The 17545-nt window shown below is 45.2% G+C and overlaps 1 protein-coding gene across 10 annotated transcripts in view; it reads right to left on the bottom strand.

Annotated features, from left to right (window-relative positions):
- The window catches only part of Gatad2a (GATA zinc finger domain containing 2A), a 112991-nt gene extending 95780 nt beyond the window's left edge, over positions 1 to 17211 (bottom strand). For 7 of the 10 annotated variants that reach the window (XM_077796314.1, XM_077796310.1, XM_077796313.1 and 4 more), the window contains exon 1: positions 596 to 725. The gene's annotated coding sequence lies outside the window, so the exon portion shown is untranslated. Of the gene's footprint in view, positions 1 to 595; positions 726 to 17046 lie in introns of those variants that run through there. The other 3 variants (XM_077796315.1, XM_026389942.2, XM_077796309.1) reach the window with 1 other exon arrangement.
- Positions 17212 to 17545: the final 334 nt, after the last annotated feature.

Here is a 17545-nt window from a genome sequence, read left to right on the forward strand (position 1 = left end):
AAGGGTCCCGCGGCTCCCGGGGGTCAAGCAGGAAGGGCGCGAGCAAGGGAAGGGCGGGGGGAGGGCCGGCCCTGCAGGCGTGGGCGCGCGGGGACTCTTATTCTGACACGGGATCCGTCGCCGCCGCCACCGCCGCGGGGTTCAGCGCCGCAGCCGGCCCGCCTGGGACCCCCGCCCCCTGCGCTGGACCCCCGCCCCGCGCGCCCACGTGCCACCCGCCCGCCGCCCCCCCACTCGTCCCGACTGCTCCGAAGCGGCGCCTCGCGGCCCGGCCCCTCCCTGGCCCCAGAGGAAGCGCAGGAGGAAGCCGGGAGACGCTGCGACTTTCCGGGACCCCCGCCCCGCCAGGCCCCCACGTGCCCGGGCGGCGTCGGAGCCGGGAACTTTCTGGGGCAACACAAGAAAGACGCTCCCGGAATACAAGGAGTAGAACTCGCTTGCTCTCACTTTTCCACGCTCACCTGGGGGTCCCCCACTGACCCCAAGACCCTAGGACCCTGACTGGTCCGCGCCGCCTACGCCGCTCCAGTCCCCAACGCGTACCCGCACCCCATCTCTGGCCCCCGCCCCCAGCCAAGTTTGGTCCGGAACTTACCGGGCCGAGGATCCGCCGGGCCCTAGGGCAAAGCGCGGGTTCGCGGGGCTTCGGGTCCAGGGTCGCCCGCGGGGCCGGGCGGCGGAGGGGCCGGGGGCGCCCGGCCGTGCGTGTTCGCTACGCCAGTGGGGCCGCCCGGGCCCGCGGCGCTCGCTCCGCCGGTCCGCCCGCCCGCCCGCGCCGCCGGCCAGATAATGCGCCCCTCGGCCGCACACATGGAGCCCGGCGCCGGCGTCACCGCCCGGGACATGCGCACCAGGTCAGCGCGCCCGGCCCGCGGCCCCCAAAACACCGGGGAGCTCTTAAAGGCGACGCCGCCCGCCCGCGCCCGGCTAGGCGGGGCCCGGCGGGCGATGGGAGGGGCCTGGATGGGCGGGGAGGGGCCGATGGGCGGGACTCTACGGCGTAGAAGGCGGGCCTTGGCGGCTAGGAGGGCGGAGCGAGGCAGGCTGGTCCCGCCCCGGAAGCGCCGCCCCTCTCCATCGCGCTCCCATGCAGCGCTTGGTAGACTGTTTGATTTCCCACGCGGGCTCGGGCGGGTTCGGTACTGGTTGAGTCCCAGCGCCCTCCACAGGCGGAGGGGTTGTCGCCCCATGGAGTAGCCGGGAGGGCCGCGCCCAAGGCTGACTCACGACGCGCTCACTTCTGACCTCGCTCCAGCTGAGCTGGGCAACCTCTAACAACTCTGCAACCTCTGAAACGGGGGTTAGAATACTGCCCTCGTGGGGTCGTCACACGGAAATTCCCCTCTGGGGAACTTCGACCACGGTTTCTTGCGGATGGGGGGTGTGGATCAGGTGAATGATAACTTTTTCAGCACGGTGAACGGAATTCTACTAAGAAAGAATCCACCCACCTGAAGACACTTGGGGATGACTGCTCTCTTCGAATTGCCTCCCAATCAGCTCTCCCGACCCCAGTGCCTCTAAGAGAAGATGAACACCCTCCCTCCCCCAAAGAAGACAAATCTGCATCCTTCCCTCTCCAGCGACACAGGGGAAACACAGTCTAACCTGAAAAAGAATTGGGCTTTGGAGATGTTAAACTATATAAAGAGAAAATACAATTTCAGTAGGGAAAGTATAAAGTTCGTAGAAACCTAGTATCACAAGGCTCTTTCAAGGCAAAGAATCACCAGAACAGACTCTTTCCGTGTTCTTTTTCCAATTTAAACAATTTGTGAAAAATAAAAATAAAAATAAAAAAATTTGTGATGAGATGCCTAGACTCCTGAAGAGTAGTGATTAAATTTTTTATAACACGCCATACATATATACAATTATAATTTTCCCCAAATATAATTTTACCACGTGCAACATATTCTAATATTTCGTATTGTAGTTCATTTGAACAAGAAAGTAATTCCCACGATTGGGTGTCTACCCTTATCTAGAAAAACGTTTCACTTAGAACCTAAGTTTTACAAAATTGTTTTTCTGCTAATATGACCCCTCCTAAACAGGAAGTTCCCAAAAGCCCCCTTTTAATTGTATCTAGTTTCACACACCTGGCAACTTTTTTCATTGATTCCTTCCCAAAATCTTCCAAATACTTAATACAACATCTGGTACGGGGCTGGGGTTGTGGTTTAGTTATAGAAAGCTCACCTAGCATGTATGAGGCACAGGGTACGATCCTCAGCCCCATATAAATGTAAAATAAAGATATTAAAAATAAAATAAAATAAAAAAAACATCTGGTACAACCTCCCCTGGACCAAAAGAGAAGCATTCCTCAACCTAAAAATGATACAAAATATAAATTGATTACTTCTAAAGGTTTCTCTAACCCAGTTGTTGGTGTTGTTTTTTTTTTTTTTTCTTGTCAGCAACTTGCTTTGCTACAAAGAAATTCAAATGTTCAAATTCAAACACCAAACAAAAACATTCTTATTCTCAAACAGGTAACTTGGTATAGGAATTCAGATACATCCCAGATGCCATGTGCAAGGATAGATAAGAGCAAATATTTAGAATTTTCACTCTAATACAGTGGTTGTATATTTTAAGAACTGCTTCATGCTGTGATGATTAATCAGATGGTGTATATTAAAGCAATACAAGCAAAATATTACTTCATGGCTCCTTACATGAGTCTTGATTAATGCCAACTTAATTAACTAAAACGGAGTAGAGGGTGGTCAGGATAGAGACCTGAGACTTGAGATGAATGTAAGGATTCCAGAGCCTGAGCTGGCAAGCCCTCTGTGAGTCAACAAAGTGACAAACTACCCTGTATTAAAGAGGGAGGTATCAGTTGTAACATATTAATGACACATCCCTGTGGTCTGAGTTATGCACTGGTGACAAGTGGGCTGCTCCAAAGGTCAGTGGCAGCTTCTCCAGGTGAGGAAGTCAGGTAATGGGGGATAGTGGGCAAAGGTGAAATGGCTACAGGGTTTATTTATGTGATAAGAAAACCAGGTGTATAGATGGATAAAGTGACAAATGGCAGTGAATCCAGGCCTGTTTGTGGGTCCTTGATTAGGCTTAGCTGCTTGGACTAAAATCCTTGCTGCCTGGATGCCTAGTATAGACTAAATAGCAAAGAGTTCAGCTAGTGATTATGAAATATGATGCAATCACCTGCACATTGTAAACCTGAAGAAACTAAGAGATGACTTGGGCTAGAATCCTGTTTTTCTCAGCTTTCCCCTGGTCTTAAGAGTAAGTTGTCCAGGCTGCATTTGTGGCTCCGTAGTAAAGCACTTGCCTAGCATGCATGAGACACTGGGTTCCATCTTCAGAACCACATAAAAAATAAATAAATAAATAGACAGATAGATAAATAAATAAAGGTATTTGAGGGGGGAGTAAGTTGTACAGCTGAGGTTGTAGCTCAGTGGTAGAGTCCTTGTCTAGAATGTCTGAGGTGAGTTCAATTCTCAGCACCTCATATAAATAAATAAATAAATAAATAAATAAATAAATAAATAAATAAATACTTTAAAAACACTTGTGGGCTGGGCTGTGACCCCAGCACTTGCCTAGCATACCTGAGGACCTTACAAGTTGAATCACACATACTCACACACAAACACTTGTTATTTAAATTCTTCTTTCAAACTCATTTTAAGCTTCATATCTTTCATAGACCAAATCCTTGCTAACAGGGGCTGGGGATGTGACTCAAGCGGTAGTGCGCTCGCCTGGCATGCGTGCGGCCCGGGTTCGATCCTCAGCACCACATACCAAAGATGTTGTGTCCGCCGAGAACTAAAAAATAAATATTAAAAATTCTCTCTCTCTCTCTCTCCTCTCTCCTCTCTCTCTAAAAAAAAAAAAAAAAATCCTTGCTAACAGTAGTCAGGCCTCCTTACACCCTAACCACTGTAAAATTGTCTATCTTCCAAATATACTATTATATAAACTTCTAAACACCATCTCAGCCCTTTCCTACACAGTTGAGAAACTGAAGAAAAAAACTGGAGCCTAATTCCATGTTTATGTCTCCTTTTATAGCAGAAATTGGCCAAAGCCTGGATGCAGTGTCAAATGGCCTGAAAAGGAGTAGCATCACCTAGTGAATGAATGTTTAAGGTATTATACTTTTTTATAAGAAAATTTCTTCGAGCTGGGCAGTGGTGCATACCTGTAATCCCAGCACTCAGGAGGCTGAAGCAAGTTTAAAGATAGCCTCAGAAACTTAGTGAGATCCTAAGCAACTTAAGTGAGTCCCTCTCTCAATTTTTTAAAGAAAAGGGCTGGGGATGTTGCTCACTGGTTAAGCATTCCTGGATTCATCCTCTAATTAAAAAACAAAATGAAAGGAAAAGAAAGAAAGAAAGAAGGAATTAACGAAAGGAAGGAGAAAGGAAAATTTCTTTGAAAAATTTTTATACCTTTATTTATTTATTTTTATGTGGTGCTTAGGATCGAACCCAGGGCCTCACATGTGCTAGGCAAGTGCTCTACCGCTGAGCCACAACCCCAGCCCCTTCTTTTGTTTTTAATTTTGTTGTTGTTGTTGTTGTTGATGGACACAATACCTTTATTTTATTTCTTCATTTTTATGTGGTGTTGAGGATTAAACCCAGTGCCTCACATGTACGAGGCAAGCACTCTACCACTAAGCCACAACCCCAGCCCTTCTTTGAAATTTCTGGTGAACAGAATACAAGATGCCTTAATATGATAAACACTAGATGACAAAAACTCATCCCAAGACTTTTATGGGCTGAGGCACCTGAAGGCACACTCTCCAAAAGCTGATGAGATGGTGAACAAAAGAACAGAATGACTGTAAATGTACATATGTGCATACACATACACACACACACACACATATACACCCAAAAGGTGGGGGTAAGCTCAGTGGCAGAGCACTTGCCTAATATACACAAAGCCCTGAGTTTGATCCCTGGTAACACTAACATACACATACACAATTATTTATTTATTATTATCCTTGTGAAAAAACACTGACTGCTCTCCCTACTTTACTTTTTTTACTATTCTAAAGTTTAAACTGTTTTTGCTGACTTCCCTACCAATGCTGAGGATTGAACCCAGAAGTGCTCTACCAGAGTTAGGACCCAGTCTTTTTTTTTTTTTTTTTTAATTTCTTTTTAAGGAGAGAGAGAGAGAGAGAGAGAGAGAGAGAGAGAGAGAGAGAGAGAGAATTTTTTAATATTTATTTTTTAGATTTCGGCGGACACAACATCTTTGTTTGTGTGTGGTGCTGAGAATCAAACCCAGGCCGCACGCATGCCAGGCGAGCGCACTACCGCTTGAGCCATATCCCCAGCCCGGACCCAGTCGTTTTATGTTTTATTTTGAGTCAGGGGCTCACAATGTTACCCAGGCTGGCCTGAAACTTGTGATCCCCCTGCCTCAGTCTCCCAAGAAGTTGGGATTGTAGGTCTGTGCCACCACACCTGGCTGTTTTCACTGAATTTAAGGATGAAATAACCACAATAACTAAGGGAGGAACGTTTTACTTATTTCACTGCAAATCCATTCTCACTCAGTGAGAGTACAAGGCAACTGACTGGGAAAGGAAAAGGAAAGATTAATTTCCACATGAATTTGATTTACTTAGTACTTTGATAGTTTTGATACTTCTTCAAGGACCAGAAAATAGTTAAAGGTACTCTTACAGTGATTGTATGTGGTGCTGAGGATCGAACCCAGGCCGCATGCATGCCAGGTGAGCGCTATACAGCTTGAGCCACATCCCCAGCCCGAAATGTCATTTTTCAATCGCAACATTCCCACACTAAATGAAGAGTTAATGGGAGACAGACAGCTTAACAGTACTGTTGTCCCCTGTGGGGCTGAGAATGTCATATATACCCTGGGTTCAATTCCTCAGCATGGGGGGGGGGGGGGAATCTCCCTGAAGCTCCCCGACACACAGCTTTGTAAACTTAGTCCACTTCGTCAACATGCATTTGTTTTGTTGTGAATGGTGTCTGTAACCACAATTCCTTACACTTAAGAGTTTAGGGGGCTGGGGATGTGGCTCAAGCGGTAGCACGCTCGCCTGGCATGCGTGCGGCCCGGGTTCGATCCTCAGCACCACATACCAACAAAGATGTTGTGTCTGCCGAGAACTAAAAAATAAATATTAAAAATTCTCTTTCTCTCTCTCTCTCTCTCTCTCTCTCTCTCTCTCTCTCTCTCTCTCTCTCTCCCCTCTCTCACTCTCTCTTTAAAAAAAAAAAAAAAAAAAAAAAGAGTTTAGGGCTGGGGATGTGGCTCAAGCGGTAGTGCGCTCGCCTGGCATGCGTGCGGCCCGGGTTCGATCCTCAGCACCACATACCAACAAAGATGTTGTGTCCACCGAAAACTAAAAAAAATAAATATTTAAAAAAAAAAAAAAGAGAGATTTTAGACCAGCTGAAGGTCAACCCAGTGGCACACATCTGAAAATCCAGAGATTGGGGAGTCTGAGGCAGAAGGTTTGCAAGTTTGAAGCCAGCCTCAACAACTTGGTGAAGCAGCCCTAAGCAATTTTTTTAAAAAGGAGGGGCTGTAGTGGCTCAGTGATTAAGCACACCAGAGTTTAATCCCAGTATAGGGGGATTTTTTTTTTTTTTTTAATTTTGAGACAGGGTCTCATAATTTACTTAGGGCCTGCCTCGATAAATCGCTGGGGCTGGCCTCGAACTTGCAATCCTCCTGCCTCGGCCTCCTGAGTCACTAGGATTACAGCCACTGAAATGAAAAATGTGCCCAGCTAAAAAATACTTTATTTAGAGACAGGGTCTCACTGAATCACTTAATGCCTCGCCATTGCTGAGGCTGGCTTTGAATTTGTGATCCTCCTGTCTCAGCCTCCCAAGCCACTGGGATTATAGGCTACCACATCTGGCCTGTTTATTTTTTATTTTGAGAAAAGGTCTCTCTAAATTGCTGAGGCTGGCCACAAACTTGCAAGCCCCTGCCTCAGATTTCCTAATTGCTGAGATTATAGGTGTGCACCATGGTGCCCAGCTTGGATTCAATTATGGCACATTTTTTAAAATATTTTTTGGATGCTGATAAACCTTTATTTTATTCACTTACTTATAGGCAGTGCTGAGAATCAGACCCAATGGCTCACACATGCTAGGCAAGTGCTCTACCCCAGCCCCATTATGGCACATTTTATAAGACTTTCTACCTTTGAGTAACTTCAGCTTTTCTTGCTGAAGTGCTCTGTTCTAACTCTGATTTTTTTTTTTTTAATTTTATTTTTCAGTTTTCGGTGGACACAACATCTTTATTTTATTTTTATGTGGTGCTGAGGATCGAACCCAGCGCCCCGCGCATGCCAGGCGAGTGCGCTACCGCTTGAGCCACATCCCCAGCCCCTAACTCTGATTTTAAGATGAGGATACCTCATAAAATTGAGAGAACTTACCTGGCTGTTTTTACTTACAGATTCTTGCCACCCACACAATTCCTTGCACCAGAATGCCTAGCCACCTAACAAGTAGTTTCTCCCTATCCCTCCTCCTTCCTCCATTCAACTGTAGCATTCTGCTGCACTTATTGGTTCTTGTACCTGTCTTTTCTTGGTAGCCTATGAGCTCCTATCTCCAGCCAAATGCCTAACCCCTAACAAGTTAAATTAGTATTTCCATATATTTAGAAGGTATGCTTTTGCTAGTAGATATGGAGTTTAGCTATTCAGTTTTTCCCTCATTTACCCTGTCATGCTTCAGAAGGCATTGCAAGTCCATATAGCAAGTATCTTAAGGTGATACTGCTGCAATGAACAGAGGGATCTCACTGGGAAAAATAAGTCAACCCAGGAACCTCCACAACAACAGCTCTCAGACATGTCCAGCCTGAGTCCCAACATGGATGAGCTTGCTCTTAAGCAGTATTAACTGCTGTAGATACCTGTCCAAACCTGAATGCCAACCTCAAGAGGGACAGTCAGCCTTGATATAATTCTGTAACAATACTTTTACCAGACACCTACAATAATCTGGCCACTTGTTTGTTTACCATGCCCATACCACAGATCAAGAACCTAAGGATCAAAAAGATTAGGCCACTTGTACTTAGGCCATTTTCCTGAGGTCACAGACCAGGAAGTTATGGAATCCTGACTCAAACCCAAAGTTTCCTGGCTCTAAAGTTTCTACTGCACATAGTGACTTCCACAGTACCTTTGCACACAAACAGACATAAATAACTACAAACCATTCTTCAAGAGTACACTCTTGGGGCTGGGGTTGTGGCTCAGTGGTAAAGCGTTTGCCTAGCATGCATGAGGCACTGGGTTCGATTCTCAACAACATATACAAATATTAAAAAGTAAAGGTCCATCAACACTAAAAAAATCTTTAATAAATAAATAAATAAATAAATACTTACGAGTAGAATTCCTCAGGTATTTACATTAAAAAAAAAAAAAAAAAAAGAGTACACTCTTGCTGAAACACCTATCTGCTCTCTGTTTCTCTAAGTTCTATATACACCTCCAGGACAGCCCTGGGAGAAGATAAGCTCCTGAGAGCAACATTATGAAAATGTGACAGGAAACTATCCCCTTGGCCATCTTGCCAAATAGGCTTCTGTACTGTGTGTATATTAGCCGAGCCCCAAGAACTGCCAAGTGAAAATCCACAGGTGGCTTCCAGCTCTAAAGGTAAGCCACTTACAAGAAAAAAAAGGAGTACTTGAACATATTTTCTATGTTCAAACTGGGGTCCAAGTACTAAGCCAAGAGAGAGAAAGAACAGGAAGTGAAGACGGAGCAAGCATCTACTTCCCAAGGGCAGCAGGAGCCCAGAGGTGGGAGCCTGGTCACATGCACAGTTGCATTATTTGTCCACATCCACTTCCGGCCTAAGCCTGTCTCTCCAACTCCAGAGTCATTACTTGAGAGTGGAGGCAGGCAGAACAGACTACCAGAACTCTCATTATAACACTCTCCTCCCTTTCCCCTCTGTGCCCTAAATGAGAATCTAGCCCTACTCTCTGACTCCACCCCTCACAGATCCATCTACCTAAGAAAATCACCTGTTAAATAATTGGCCTATGTGGATTAATATCAAATCTTAAGAAAGGGCTGAAGGTATAATTCAGTGGCAGAGCACTTGCCTAACATGTTGAGACCCTGAGTTTAATTCCAAGTCTGGTGGGTGGGGGTGGGACAACACATCAAATCTAAGATTTCTAACCTCGCCCTAATATGGGAAAGTCAAAATAGCACCTTCTCAGCCAGGCACTGCACAGTGGTGGATGCCTATGATCACAGTTACTCAGGAAGCACAGTTACTGAGGCAGGAGGGTGGATCAAAAATTCAAGGCCAGTCTCTGCAACTTAGGAAGATCCTGTCCCAAGGACTGGGCGTGTAGCTCAATGGTAGATCACCCCTAGGTTCAATCCCCCAAATTGCAAAATAATATATAAATACATGGCATCTTCCCAGTCCCAGTGGAAGAGGGAACATTAGGACAAAATAAACCCCATGCACAAAGAATCTACCAATACATGACAAAGCAATCATCTATTGGAAATCTCACTTTTCCTATGTGATCAACAACAGCCAAGCACCTCCCTCTCTGAATTTTTTTTTTTTTCTTTTTTTATGATTTCAAGCAGCCAGGCATGATGGCTCTTGCCTATAATCCCAGCAGCTCAGGAGGCTGAAGCAGGAAGATGGTAAATTTAAGGTCAGCCTCAGCAATTTAGCAAGGCCTCAAGCAACTTAGTGATACTCAAAAAGGGCTGGGGATATAACTCAGCAAACTGGGTTTAATCCCCAGTGCCCAAAAAAAAAAAAAAAAAAAGATTTCAAGCCAGCCAAATGTGGTGGCCCAGCTACTGAGGAGGCTGAGGTAAGAGGATCACTTGAGCCCAGGAGTTCAAGACCAGCCTGGACAACACTATGAGACCCAGACCCTGTCTCAAAACAAAAAATATTTCAGCCAGGTGCAGTGGCACATACCTGTAATCCCGGTGACTCAGAGACTGAGGCAGAATGATCACAAGTTTGAGGACAACCTCAGCAACTTAGTGAGACCCCGTCTCAAAATGAAAAATAAAAATGGGCTGAGGATGTGGCTCAGTGATTAAGTACCTCTAGGTTCAGTCCCTGATACACACATACACACACAATTTCAAGCAAAGCAAAAAGGGGTTTTAGAGCTATTCATGCATTGCCATGAAGAAATGCCACAGGACTCCAAAAACACACACCACTACCAACATCAAGAAAAGCAAAGCTGGGACTGGGGATGTGGCTCAAGCGGTAGCGCGCTCGCCTGGCATGTGTGCGGCCCAGGTTCAATCCTCAGCACCACATACAAACAATGATGTTGTGTCCGCTGAAAACTAAAAATAAATAAATAAATAAATATTAAAATTCTCTCTCTAAAAAAAAAAAGAAAAGCTGAAAATATTCCCCATGGTGACCATCCCAGACTCTCAATTCTCCAAGTTTACAGCCACAGTCATCATGGATCAACTACTGCCAACAGCCAACAATCAACTGGGAAAAATGCCATAATTTCTGCCTCCTTTTAGAGGGAGAAAATAAGTTTAGAGAGGAAATTAAAAGAGGTAAGGAGGTTTTGCTTCTAAAGCTCCAAGAAACTCCACCCCAGGCTCTCAATGACACCAGCTGCAGTATTTAGGGAGATTCCCAAAGAGACCCCACAATATTAGTTCATTCATTTATTTTCTTGTCTTCAACTGGGATGCAAGGTCCCGGAGGGCCCACTGCAACAATTCTGCTCACTACTAGACCCCAGCACCTGCACATGCATCTCAGACATACATTTGTTGCTGAATTTTTACTGACATAGGAAGTCACATCAACCAGAAGATTTAACACTTTCAAATGTTTAATCCAATTTAAGTTACATTTTTAAAAACTCATTTTCAAGGCCCTGGGTTTGACCCTAACAGGAAGAAAGAAAAAGGGGCTGGGCTGGGGATGTAACTCAGTGGTAGAGCATCTACCTAACACGTATAAGGCCCTGGGTTCAATCATCAGCACTAAATAAATAAGTTAATTACAAATTTATTTATTTATTTAATAAAAAATGAATATTTATTATTTATTATAAAATAAATAAATAAATATATTTATTTATATTTATATTTATAAGGGACATATGAGCACTCAAATAAGAACTCAAATATGACAGCTCAAATATGACAGCTTTTCTGTCATAAGTAAAACTCTTATTTGAGTGCTCATAAGTCCCTTATAAGCCAGTTTAGAAGAAAAAACTCTATTCAAACAACCATACCATTATAAACAAAGGCGTCAGAGATGATAAAGCAAAACTTAATACTAGAAATTAAAAATAACACCATCCATTCATTTGGGTGAAACCATTCCATACAGTAGTTTTATCCCGATTTCCAAAAGAGGTCAGCTTATTTCTTATCATCAAGATCCCATAGGGATTGAATGCCCCCAGTGCTGTCTCCAACAGGAAGGAAACCCTGACTTCCTAGCTATTTCAGTTATATAAATCAACAGTTTATCAGCCAGAGTTAGAAGCTGACCAGTGTTTGGACCCACATGCCTTTTAAAGCTGCCCACCAATGGATAACCATAATACATTACATCAAATAAATGTACCTAGATCAATATTATTTCTAACTATCCAAGGTCTTTTATTGCTGTAAGGATCCTTCAATTAAAAAGAAAAAAAAATTTTTTAACTTCCTGTTAGATAGAGACACAGTGGTGGCGCCACCATCCACAAGAGTGAAGTCTGTGGTATACAAGAGACAGCATTATTTCAAAGAGGACAGAGATCACTTTAAAGTTGTTACCTTATTTTTTAAATTTTTAAAATAATAAACTTTGGTTCTTTCTCATACAGTGGAATATGTATCCTTAAAAGAATTGAAGTTAAGGCCCTGGGGTTTGATCCCCAGTTCAAAAAGGAAAAAAAAAAAAAGAATTCACACATATTTAAGTTTAGTAAATTTTCCTTTGCTTCAATAACAAAGTCATTTTGTATGTTGGGAGGGGGTTAATAATTCCAGGAACAAAACCATTTTTTTTTTCAAACTTGGGAACAGCCCACTAGGGGCCTAGTTCAGATTTTCACCCATTATTTCCCCCTAGGTTTTATCCATCAGGGGCAGAGTCAGAGTTCCATCTGTCCCCATACTAAGAAGTGAAGAAGGCTAGGCCCAATTCACCTGTCATGATTCTAGGGCTTTCACTAATTGCTAAGCAAAAGCCCTCTTAAAAATAGATAGATAGATAGATAGATAGATACATAGATACATAGATAGATAGATAGATAGATAGATAGTGTCCTGATCACCTTGTTCCCAATCCACTGCAATTCCCCTCCAACCCCAGTATTGCCTTCACCCCCCAAACCCAAAATAGCTGTTATTATCACTACAGCTCTAATAGACCCTAGTTCTAGGAGTGAGGGAATGAATTCTGATCTTCTTGAGGGCACTAAGCCATACACTGGCCCTCTCCAAGTACTATTATTGTGTGGCGTCAAATGCCTTTGTACACCGCCTTCCCAGTCTTTTATTCCCAAATCTGATCTGTTACCATGAAAGAACAGTTCATCTTTCAAAGTTCTAAAGTGTAAGAACAGATCACTCACCAGGTAACTCCTGCATATCTCTCAATCAAGCAGTCTCAAAATATGGATAAGATTCTTTAAGTTTATGTTCACCTGTTTTTTTCTTCCCACAATTCTTCAGTTCTTATAATCTTCTATTTTGCCTATGGTCTAATAGAGTAATACATCTCCCTACTTGCCCTTAACTCTCAAATTACACCCATTTGACAGAGGGAGATGCCAAAGACAAGGCAAATACAAATAGCCCACATAGCAAATTTATCTCACATCTGGTGAGATGAACACAGAAAAACTTTTACAAAGAGACTCATGGGGCAATGGGTTTTCCAATAGATTAATCAAGCTTTTTTCTCTTCAGGGACATTTAGCTTTGGCAGAGTCCAGACCAGGACCATAATATCATGTGCAACATAACCAATGCTTATTGCATGTCAATCATATATGGGGAGCTGTGCTAGGTGCTTCCAGTTCATTATTTCAGATTCACTCATTCATCTAAGAAGCATCTCACTGCAATAGGTGCCCTCACACAACTCATAGCATATTTTCCCTCAAATATTTACAAACGTGTCAATTTTGTGCCATAATTTGTCCAAAGCCACACAACCAGGAAGGGCACAACCAGAACCTAATCTTTCCCTTCACAATAGGGAGAGAGAAGTGGGTGCTACAAACAGAAACAGGAGAACCTTAAAGTTGGGGACTCCAAGGATAAATGAGGGAAGACTTTCTCCCTCAGATAATGAGGAGGGAAGTCTCAAGAAAGAAGGACTACCTTGCTATGATTTGGATATGGTTTGACCATTCCCCCAAGGCTTGACATATGTTAAAATTTAAGCCCCATTGTGATGTACTAAGAGGATGGGAATTTAATCCAACTATTACGTTTAGAAGTAGGACCTTTGAAAAGTGATTAGAGTTAGAGTGGAGTCCCCATGATTAACTCCTGGGGACTTTAAAGAGAGAGAGAGAGAGAGAGAGAGAGAGAGAGAGAGAAAAGCCACAAACACATATGCATGGAATGATCCCAGTTTCTTGACACATCTTGGGACTCTACTAGAAGAAAACTATCACAAGATATGAGCCTTTGCACCTCCAAAATGAGCCAAAATAAACCTCTTTTCTTGGGCTGGGGATGTGGCTCAAGCGGTAGCGCGCTCGCCTGGCATGTGTGCGGCCCGGGTTCGATCCTCAGCACCACATACCAACAAAGATGTTGTGTCCACCGAGAACTAAAAAATAAATATTAAAAATTCTCTCTCTCTCTCTCCCCTCTCTCACTCTCTCTAAAAAAAAAAAAAAAAAAAAAAAAAAAAAAAAAAAAAAACCTCTTTTCTTTACAATGTAACCTACCTGAGGTATTTCATTACAGTAACAAAAAAAAAAACAGACTAAGGCAGTCCTTCTGACTTCAAAGACACCAGGTTCCCTTTTTATCACTCTATCCCACAGTCCTGTTTGTTTTGTTTTTGTTTTCAGTTTTCAATGGACGTTTGTTTTATTTATAAATATTTATATGCGCTGCTGAGAATCAAACCCAGTGCCTCAAACATGCTAGACAAACACTCTACCACTGAGCCACAAACCCAGCCCCTCCTATGGTTTTCATTTCACATATCTGCACTCATCTCAGGACAGTCTAAGCCCCAAGGTCCCCACCATCTTTCCTCTTCACCTCAGGGCAGTGCCTACAGCTGACCAGGAAGAGGCAGTAGAAGAGTAAAAGGTCTGTAGCAGCATCCTGCCTGGACTTGACTATCCCAGGAGCAAAGGGCCCAGGAAACTCTCCAACTGCCTCTCCACAGAAGAAAATAGCTCGAGTTGAAACTTGTGTCCACATGGTCCACCGACAGATTTAGAACTCAAATTATAGCCTCGGTAGGAGTCTTCACAAAGGACTCAAATTAAGTAAGACCCAGATGGAAAAGAACAGGAGAGAGACCGCCTTAAGTTAAACTGTAAAGTGAACTGCAGTTCTAGCAAAGTCAGAAGGAAGAACCTGTTGACATGCTAAACCAAACTGGAGTTCAGCCTATATTTCAGAACTCCACTTCAGTCAAGCTCTCCCCATGTTTTTAGTTTGAGACTTGTATGTGGACACGAAGTAGTTACAAGTTACTCAGGTTTCAAACTGAGTTCATTCCTGTCCTTTGGACAATCTCTCAATGCCAGCATTCATCTACTTGGGCTCCTGAGAACTCTGCATTTGGCAAAGCAGATAAAATTAGCTACTGGAGTGAACCTGGAATCCAGGGTGGGCCATTAAAAAAATACATAGACATTTGCAATAGCCACGTAAAAACTTCCTTTGGGCCAGGCTAAAGTTACCTAAAACTTATGGCAATGTAGTCAAATTCTGTCCCCTGCCTCTCTTTCACTCTTTCTGGATCTAATGTGACCCATTTTCTGCCTCTTGCCCTGCCTTTCAAACCAGGGGCACAACAGATCTTTTATTGATCAAGGGGTAAATCAGAAGGCTCAGGGAGAGAAAATGCAGCAGAAAGACCCAAAGGAGAATTTTCTTCTCCTTTTTTTGTAGGGGGCAGGAGGGCGGGGGAAGGTGAGTTACACTATGCAAAGGGAGTACTGAGGGACAGGACAGGAAGTAGGTCGGTTCCACAGCTTGACAATGTGATAATGGAGAGACAATGTCTCCACTCTGTCCCTTTGGCCTCCAGACTGGCCTTACACTGGCCTGTGGTAGCCCCAGGGCTGGAAAATGAAGTAACCAAGGTGGTCATCTAGCAACAATCCCCAACTCCCAAGTCTTGCAGGTCTTAAGAAGGACAAGAGAAAACAAGGGGGTGTTTTTTGTTTTTTGCCTCTAAGTCTTCCAACTTCCCCTCCAGTCACAAAATCCTTCAGGCCAATGAAAGGTGAGATAAAAGTCCAGAGAAAACCCCCTGCCTAGAAGAAAGAATGGAAAGGAGGTGGAGGAACATTTCTGGTCTCTCCCTCCACAATAAAGAAATGGTGCCACAAATAGAAACAGGGGAACCTTGAAGTTGGGGACTCCAAGGATAAATGAAGGGAGAGTTTCTCCTTAGAGAATCAGGAAATAAGGCTCAAGAAAGGGGGGATACCTTTAGGCAAGTGAGAATGGAACCCTTCAAATGCAAGGGAACCTCTCAGAGAAATGAAATGATCCACAGTGTCTCCCCGCAAGATAAAGTATCTTGGAGGGGCTGGGGTTGTGGCTCAGTGGTAGAGCGCCCACCTAGCGCATATGAGGCACTGGGTTCCATCCTCAGTACCACATAAAAATAAAATAAAGATACTGTGTCCACCTACAACTAAAAAGTGAATTTAAAAAAAAAAAAAAAGAATAGAGTATCTTGGAAAAGTGGAGGCATATTTCAGAGATGGGCAGGACCCATAGGAGTGGGACATCTCATATGAGGGGAAGAATCTTTAGAATCCCTCAGAAAATTGCAGCATGCACAGATTAGTAGACAGCTCAAAAGAAAGAGAAATACTTTGAAAGTTGGGGGTATACCTCAGAGAAATAAGGATCCAGTCAGAAGTATGGACATCTCATAGTACCCTACACACACCAGGAAGTGAAGGAACTCATCAAAAAACATAAGGGTTTCATCAAATTGGTGATAACTCCTTTCTGGGGAACACCTCCAGAAAGGACTCTGCAGAAAGCAGGAACAGTCCAGATTAACTGAGGAAACTTGGGAGGAGAAAGTTGCTCAAAGAAGTGGGGCCAGAAAAGCAGGGAAAGTATCTCCGAAAGGTAGGGGGCGAAGGGGACTCATCAAAAAAGTGGAACAATAGCTCAGAGAAGCAGGGCCCTCCTCAGAGAATGTGGGGGTTCCCTATAGAGGCAGGGTGATGTCCTTAGAGAGGTGGGCATCCCCAAAGAAGGAGGGTCCCCTCAGAGAGAAGGAACGTCTCCTTAGAGACGGAGGCCCCCATCACGGAAGCAGGAGATACCTAGGGACCCCTTTACTTTCTGAGGCCCCTCAGACAATGTCTTCCCATAATAGCAAGGGTCTCCTTAAAGAAGCGGGGAGAGGGTCTGAGAGAGGCCAGAGACCCTCAGAAAAGGGGGTGGAGGCCCTTCAGAGAACCAAGCAGTCCCTCAAAAAGGTGGAGTGTCCGTCAGATGGGGCTCCCCTCAGAGGCATGGAGAAGGGGGTCCTCAAACAGACCGGGGTCCTGAGGGAAGGTGGACCCTCAGAAAAGTGGACGGGACTTTAGAAAAGATGCTGTTTCCCTCAGAGGCATGGGTCCTAAAGAAAGGTAGAGGTCCCCTAGAGACGCAGGAGTCCCCAAGAGAATGGGACACACCTCAGAAAGGCGAGGGACCCTCAGAGAACCGGGTCCACTCGGCGAACGTGGTGCCGGGGAGAAGCGGAAGCCCCAGAGGAACCCCGGGCACCGGAAGCCACGGACCCCCACCAGCGGCGCCAGCCCCGCACTCACCGAAGTTGCTCGACGTCCCTGTCGAGGGCGGCTGGAACCCGGGACGGCCACGAGCAGCGCGGTCGGGTCGGGTCCAGTCACGTCCCACGGCTGCGGCTCCCTCAGGTGGCGCCTACGGCGGCGACGGCAACGACAGGACGACCGACGACCGACCGACCGACTGCGCGGGCGGCGCGGGGCGCGTTTGGGCAGCGGGGTGCGCGTGCGCGCGCCTGGGCGCTGACCCCGGGCGGGAGGAGCTGCCGCGCCGCGCTCGGAGCCGCCGCTCGGTCTCGCCGCTCGGTCTCACACTGAAATTGCCCGCTTCACAGCCCGGCTTCCCCGGTTGCTAGGCAGATTTCGCCTCTCACACTTCCGGGTTGAGGCGCGTCTAGCCGAGTGGCGGCGCCGCAGGCCAATGAGGTCTGGCCGGAGCTCTTAGGATCCGCACCCCACGGAGGGTGTGGCCAGTCTCACGACGGACAGCACGCTGCGACCAATGAGCGCGTGGGCCGGCTGG

Source organism: Urocitellus parryii, chromosome 3, assembly GCF_045843805.1.
Source record: "Urocitellus parryii isolate mUroPar1 chromosome 3, mUroPar1.hap1, whole genome shotgun sequence".
In the NCBI taxonomy this organism is placed as follows: domain Eukaryota; kingdom Metazoa; phylum Chordata; class Mammalia; order Rodentia; family Sciuridae; genus Urocitellus; species Urocitellus parryii.